Source organism: Lethenteron reissneri, chromosome 23 (genome assembly GCF_015708825.2).
Source record: "Lethenteron reissneri isolate LAM-NWPU_2019-01 chromosome 23, ASM1570882v1, whole genome shotgun sequence".
Classification (NCBI taxonomy): Eukaryota; Metazoa; Chordata; class Hyperoartia; order Petromyzontiformes; family Petromyzontidae; genus Lethenteron; species Lethenteron reissneri.
In genome coordinates, this window is record NC_083801.1 from 11,677,756 (window position 1) to 11,683,956 (window position 6,201).

Sequence of the window (6,201 nt, forward strand, 5' to 3'; positions counted from 1 at the left end):
CAGTTGAATGCAAAAGGTGCACTCCTACTGTGTTTGTCTGCTGGGGGGGGGGGGGCATCCACTAGTGGGATCTACAGAGGGTATTTGGTCTACTATTTCACACTGACCAAACGCCTTGGAAGTGGTGGGCATACCCACACTTTATCCCCACCACACACGATCTCCCGATCGACTGTGATGGACAGAAGCGTGGGGATTTAATAAACTTGTTCCATTGTGCCAGCTGCTGGAATTAAACCGGCGAAACTCCGCATGGCAAGTCCAGCGAGCTGACCGTTACACCGACTGTGATTTTAACATCCCAATAAATTCTAGATTTGAAGCTTTCGTGACTGCAAGAATTAATACTCTTAGGTTTTTTTCGGTAAAGTCACGTAGGTAAAAAATAAATAATACTAAAATAATATAAATAAAATAATAAATCACGACGTTTCGGAGGCAACACAAGCTTTACCGAAAAAACCTAAGAGTATCCCAATAAATGAATTGTTTCCTGCATGTTTCCTTAATACGTCACCATTATTCATCACGCTCAATAGTAATTCCGCACGCTTGTTTAGCTTACGTAATTAGTCATTGCTCACATTTATGTTTAAGGTTATATGACAATGCTGCTTTTAATTATAATTCAAGTTTAGAATTTAGAGGATATATTTTATCTGCATCATATACCATGTGTCATGGCTGTCCTTTAAGACATGTACTTTTGATTACCGTATAATTATTTGAGACGTGTAATCCGCAAATCCAAGTGCGCTTGAGTTCCCTGTACCATAACATTGGCCGGCAGGTGGCAGACTTAGCACAGACAATTTATTATTTTGAAGGCTGTTGATGGTTTTTGCTCTGAAAATATTGCACCTGATGTCCAGTTTTTGACAGAACACTCCACTGCCTTGGACTGAGCGACGGGGCTTGTGTGTCTTGTGTTGTTTTACTTCTTTCGCACCGTACGTAGCCAACCGTGCTAATCGGAGGTCCTGAATATCCGAGGAGTATCGAAGACATTGGATAGGGCCACCCATAACCATTTAGGTACTCATCAAGGGGGGAAACAAATGTGTTATATTTACCAACCCGCATTGACAAACGTGGTGAAGTATGGTCAACCAATAAACCCTCCCACCCTGTCTTTCCCCTCCACGACCGACTTGCGGAGACTCCGTCACCCACACCCAAGCATCTCTGGATCCACTATCCACCAGCCATGGTGTTGGCTGGGCAAGTGAAGGAGCAGGGATCGGTGTTAAGAATCACTGGGTACGAACAGGACGCCCTTTGGATTTTAACAATCGCTGCGAACAATGCATCATAGGCAAGACATATACTAAACATTGAGTTAGACAAGCTAACCCACTTTCGCCAAGGTTATTCATCGCGACATTAGACGAAAATTGGATTTCAGAAACAAGGGCGTGCATATAAATGGAGCAAATATTAACCATCTCAGATGTTGCTGGTGACACAATCATTACTGCGTTCAACGGGAATGAACTGCAGCAAATGATAGAAGAAGCTCATAAAGATTGAGGGCTGCAAAGTTCGGCTCGGGATGAATATGAGCAGAACAAAGGTCACGTTCAACTAGTTCGCTCAACACTTGGAGATATTTGTCGGAGGGATGCAGCTGGAAAGCACAGCGGAATTTGTCTATCTTAGACAGCTGTTGAAGTCGGACTGAAATAATAAAAATTTTAACTAAATAGGTGCCTCTTGAAGAAAACTACTCCACTACATCGTTAAGAAACATGGTCGTTCATGAAAAAATATAGATCAACAATTGGATCAATGAGCAAATACGCATGGAGAGATGCATGCTTGGAATTACGCGAAGAGATAACGGAACGTGTGAATTGTAGAATATACGTAGGTTTAGTGACATCAGCCAATACTGTTACGAAAAGTAAGGGGGCTTGGGGGCAGGGAACATCGCCGGAAGGGATCATGGAAGATGGTCAAGAATAATAATGGAGTGGCAACGAAGGAATAGAACGCGTTGAGGGAAGTCGTCCACTGAGAAGATGGAGCGATGAGATCAGTTCACGTGCTGGGACTGGATGGGTTGCTGCATGGCAGACTCGTGAAGAGGTCGGCCTTCATCCAGCAGTGGATTGATCATGGTCGATGGTAGTCAACATCCAGTTCACATGTATGAATGTACAATATGAATACTGTAAGTTCTGCTATAGTAATTTGTATCCAAAAATAAGAAAAAAAATGTCACTCCACGCAAGTGAGAATATTCACAGAAAATTATTTGCTTAACGGACAATTTGTTATTAAATGAATATGATGATATACATGTGGACATTTTGTGGAATAATACGTAGATTTTCCGTTTGCATTGCTGACAAAGACAAATCTCTCGGACGGAATGTGTACACGGGTACAGAGGTGCCTGTTTTCAAAGGCCACCTTTTGCATTGACTAAAAATATGCTTCTGAATTTAATTATGCACCTGATCAATAATGAGGGTGAATAATAAGCTATGTGACTCGAGCCATTACATCCTTAGCAGCTTGTTCTCCTGTCCTGGCTGCACGGGATTAAATTACCAATCTCAACAAAATAGATGTGTACTTTGTTCTCACTGTATATGCTCGCTATCTATGCTAATTAGGATGTTTTAATGGAGATGCTGTTGTTGAGCGCATTTTATAGATGAGGTGAAGTTTTTTAACCGTCTCGCGGCATTTTAATTACCCACTTGGGGATTTTATCGTGTTAGCGTTTGTCTCTCTACAAGCCTGAATGCTAACAAAAACACATTCAGATGACAACCGACCAGATTTGTTCGTGATAAAGGGAGCTTCACACCACATTGAGAGTGTGTCTCTGAATGTGTGCACAACTTTAAAATACCAAGAATATTGTAATTTCATATACTGTACACCTATTCGCAAATTTCCATTATATGTCCATCGTGCAGACTTCCCAAGGCTCATTGTGAGAAAACTCCTTTTTAGTGCAGCTGTAATATATTCTTCATGTGGTGCTCAATTAAACTAAAATTTCCTCCTATCTTATTTCCATTATATAAAAAAAAGATAACATCCACAAACTCAAAATATTTCACATTAACCTTGAGTAGACATGCACATCCGCTAATAAGAGCAATTTTGGCTTTAATAGAAGGAGAATGTATTAAGTGTACTTGAATAGAAACATCTTTTACATTTATTATTTCTGTCCATTGCTAATGAACAGACAACAATAATTCCCATTACCTGTGATTATAAGGCAAAATATGTTGATGCTCGCAAATATATGGTGAATACATTTACAATCTATTTGCCTGACCCAGTTCCAATTAGCTTAGAAGGTTCACTGAAGATGTGTTGCTATACCATTCGGCAGCCTGCATGGCCTGATAGAATTGGACTGGGTAATGTGCTGAGCTCCCCAGAGCCCCGGGTTGTGAAACGTGAAGTGATGAGCGCTGTCAAAAGATCTCGAAGCCTGCTGAGTTTTGTCTCAATTTGCCTGCCTTCGTAAAAATGCACTGGATTCTGCACTTGCTAATTACTTGGTTAAAGTAAGCAGGAAACAAAGATGTGTAAACACTGAATGACCAGACTTTGGTTCAATCCAACGATTTTTGTAAGTCTCAATTCATATATCGTAATTTAAGTATTATAATTAATACTGCATTGAATTTATATTTCCTTTTTAAAAAAGTAAAACTTTCTAACAATATTTCCTGACGTGATAAAAAAACATGTGCTATTACTATTCACACTTGCGTGAAGTGAAAACATGTTTGCTAAAACTATTTTATTTTGTTACTTATTTAATATATTTGTCACGTAACGCTTGACGGATTCATCTCCACATGTTGTATTTAAATAGGTGCTCAGTGATTACACTGTGTAACACAATTTTTGTTCCTGGGTAGTAAGTGTTATTTCGTAATTGCTTATGCCTAACAGGTATAGAAAATGGCTATTATTCCCCACAAACTTAGCTTTTTTGACCAGGACAGTGGTATTTGGAAATTCACCTATTTTCAATGAGAAAACGGGCGAATTTGTGTATTTTCGTTCACATTAAGTCAGAAAAAACAACATATGAATGCAAATTTACATGTATTCATACTAAAGTCATACAAAAATTAATACAAAAGATTTAGGAGTTGTTTTTCGAGATTTACGATTATACTGTAAATCACTTTCACGAATCAGCCTCCAAATGTAGTCTCCCATCATGTTCTTGTTATGCTGTCCTTGGTAGCGGCATTCAAAGTCCAGTATATCCTGGTGGAAGCGCTCGCCTTGCTCCTCCGAGGACGCTCCCATGTTCTCCTTGAATTGATTAAGATGAGCATCAAGGATATGGACTTTGAGGGACATCCTACAGCCCATTGTGCTGTAGTTCTTTACCAGAGTCTCAACCAGCTCCACATAGTTTTCGACCTTGTGATTGCCCAGGAAGTGACGAACCACTGTGACAAAGCTGTTCCAAGCCGTTTTCTCCTTTCTAGTGAGCTTCTTGGGGAATTCATAGCACTCCAGGATCTTCTTTATCAGTGGTCTGACGAAAACACCGGCTTTGACTTTTGCCTCAGGCAGCTTAGTTAAGAATACTTCAAGGCTGCCGACTCCTTATCTACAGCTCTGACAAATTGTTCATGAGGCCCAATTTGATGTGGTGGCATCAGCACCTTCCGGGGGTCCACCAGTGGCTCTCACTTGACGTTGTTCCTCCCCACAGAAAACTCGGTCCGCTGTGGCCAGTTCTACCTGTGATTGTGCGCCTTGGTGTCCCTGCTGTCCCAAAGGCAAAGATAGCAGGGAAACTTGGGAAAACCGCCTTGGAGACCCATCAGGAATGCCACCATTTTGAAGTTTCCGATGACCTCCCAGCCATACTCATCATACTTCAAGGCATCCAGCAAGGTCTTCATGCTGTTGTAATCCTCTTTGAGGTGCACCGAGTGAGCCAGGGGTAGAGACGGGTACCTGTTACAATTATGGAGCAGCATGGCTTTGAGGCTCCTGGATGAGCTGTCAATGAAGAAGCACCACTCATTCTGGTTACAGGCGATTCCGATTGCCTCAAACAGATTGGTCACATTGTGGCAGAAGCAGAGCCCAACCACTGCTTGAGCCTAGACGTCAAAAGCTCGGCATTGGACTTGGTGAGACCAAGATCTCTGATCGTCGTTGAGGTCTTCTTGGTTGGGGTAGTATGGGTTTCTCTCCTGAGCTCCACCTCTGAAATTGTAATCTGGATCTACAACGTCTCCCTCGCTCTCTGACTTGCTGCTCTTTTCTAAAGACGGCTGCTCTCTCTCCGGCGGAGGAGTGGGTATGGGGAGCTCATGGCAGTGTGGCACCGGGGCGGTGGATGAAGGAATGTCCGGATACGTGATAGCAGGTGCATTCTTGCCAGTCCGACGTTTGGAAGGGTCCACCATGCAGAAGTAGCAGTTGCTGGAGTGGTCAGTGGGTCCCACCAAATTCTTTGGATAGTGAACTTCATAGCTCTCTTTTCCCCTCTGTACCATCCTACAAAAATACATTTATTTCACCCATGACTAATGTGTAAGAGATTCTCGCAAATTTTTCATATATGATATACTTTTTTCAATAACATTGAAAATTGTAAAACATTTTTAAATGAAAAACTTTTATAATTCTAAAATTTTTAACAAATTGAATCACGTAAAATTTCGAGCAACAATTGTCCATCTTACCTTCCGGAGTTTTTTTGCATTGCTTGCAGGTGAAATGAGGTGCCCAGGTTTGTCTTGATCCCCGACAGACATGCCGAAGTATGCCTTATAGACCTCACACATCTTAGCAGATGCTTCCACAGAGTATTTTTTAGCTCTTGTCTTGATAAATTGGCCGCAGACATAGCAAAATGCGTCTGCTGGATGCTTGCAGCCTCTTGATACCATCTCAGAAAAATGCAGATATGTATCCACTTAGGCAGTTGGAACTAAACTGAACTGGTGGGCTTAAGGCCCCGGTATTTATGCTACTATCTATATTACTGGAAACTTCTAGAATGTTCTAGAAGTTACTCCAAGTTTACTCAGCACTGAATCTATCTGGAATGTTCTGGAAAATAGGTAAATTTCTAAATATCACTGTCCTGATCACAGAAGCAAAGTTTGTGGTGAATAATAGCCATTTTCTGTACTTTTGAGGCATAAGCAATTAGGAAATAACACTTACTACCCAGGAACAAAAAAA

General features: G+C 41.3%; 1 long non-coding RNA gene across 1 annotated transcript; it reads right to left on the reverse strand.

Annotated features, from left to right (window-relative positions):
- Nucleotides 1-4,069: 4,069 nt before the first annotated feature.
- On the reverse strand, nt 4,070-5,927 carry LOC133345770 (uncharacterized). Its single transcript, XR_009755482.1, has 2 exons — nt 5,697-5,927; nt 4,070-5,508 (listed from the first exon to the last, which is right to left on the reverse strand). It is a non-coding gene; the product is annotated as an uncharacterized LOC133345770 (long non-coding RNA).
- Between the last annotated feature and the right edge of the window lie 274 nt (nt 5,928-6,201).